Raw genomic sequence first — 1477 nt, 5'->3', positions numbered from 1 at the left:
TCTTGGTAATTCTTCCTCATGGAAGAAGGCTGCGAGGCCTGTGGGGATGGTGTAAAGCATGTTAGAGATGCAGGACACTGAGCAGTCCTTGATCAGCCGGTGGGTGTCAGCGGCTCACCGAAGTGCTCTGACAGTGCCGCTTTCCTCCAGGGATCTCTTGCCACTTCATACCCCCGTAATCCCCACCTCTAAAATAAGTCCTTATAAACTGTTAGACCGAGGCTTGGCTGTAGTCTGCCTGGTTCGGGGACTAAGCAGCTAAACCTCAGTGTGACTGTAGGGTATCTGATGCTCCTGGTGCATGGAACAGCTGCGGTGAAAGTTCCTGTAAGTGCGTGTCAGGGTGCTAGGCGCGCGAGCCTGTCCTGCATCCCGTGGTGCTTCTGGAGGAGCTGGTGGTGTGCTGGGGCGGGGGAGAGGAGCGGAGGAGCCTTCCCGGGGGTGTTTCATAGCACAGAGTGCAGCCTTGCAAGAGCTGACCAATGTTTTGAACAGCCAGCTTCCTGAAATCAGCAATGTGTCCTCTTCCTCACAGGTAAACCTGCTGAAAATCACTGTAAGATAAGTGTAAAAACGTGTAGAGAATGTTTTCTAATCACTGACAAACTAAAAGCACTTTGAGACATTAGTCTACTCCTACGGAAAGCACTTTCTGTTGTCAGTCTTCCACAGGACCAGTAGTTCCACTCCAGCTTAGCCTGTGCTGCACGTGTGCGCGTGCACGAGAGCAGATTTTGCTCTACGATTTGGCTCCAAACTCGGTGATAAATCTTCCTTCGTGGTGGAATGCTCAAGAGTTACCTTTGATACCAATGTCATGTCCTCGAGGTTCTGTTTTATGTTATTCCCAGCTTTACCCAATAATTTAACAGCTGTTTCAAACACTGCAGCAGCTTCAAAGTGTTCTGAACTTTACTTTGCTGTGAATAAAACGAAAACGCAAATACCACAGTCGGTCTGATAGCGAATTCAAAAGGCATTCTTATGCCAGTCAGTGGCGGTGGCTTGGAAGATTTCCAGATGTGCTCACCCTGGCCAGTATTGGAATAAGCCATTTGACGTACCTGGGTGGGGGGTTGGAAAAGTGTTTCTGGAAGAAGGTGAATATGGAGTAAGTCTCTGGGTATTGGTGTGCCAGTGCCACAGAGAACAGCCCCCTACCCTTTACAATGCGGAGGAGCCTCTCGAGGATTCTCATCTGGCAGTAAAGCCATGATCCTGTGAGTGACTCCAGGATCCTGTTTCAGTGTTGGATGAAATTTCACTTGAAACAAACCAGAGGAGCCTCTCTAAGATTGTGACCTACCTGTTGTTACCTGTTTCTTCTTCCTGATACTTTCTTTTCCCCCTCCTCCCCCCAAAATAAGTTGCAACTGCAAATTAATTCTCAAAAGCAGCTTTAAATTTAAAGACTTGTTGGGTGACTTTGGCCTTCAGGATTGGCTTTACCCAGAACTATGGGGGGGGGGGGGGGGGG

The sequence above is a fragment of the Buceros rhinoceros genome, unplaced genomic scaffold, assembly GCF_000710305.1.
Source record: "Buceros rhinoceros silvestris isolate BGI_N320 unplaced genomic scaffold, ASM71030v1 scaffold19628, whole genome shotgun sequence".
NCBI lineage: Eukaryota > Metazoa > Chordata > Aves > Bucerotiformes > Bucerotidae > Buceros > Buceros rhinoceros.
This window is presented reverse-complemented; position numbering follows the sequence as displayed.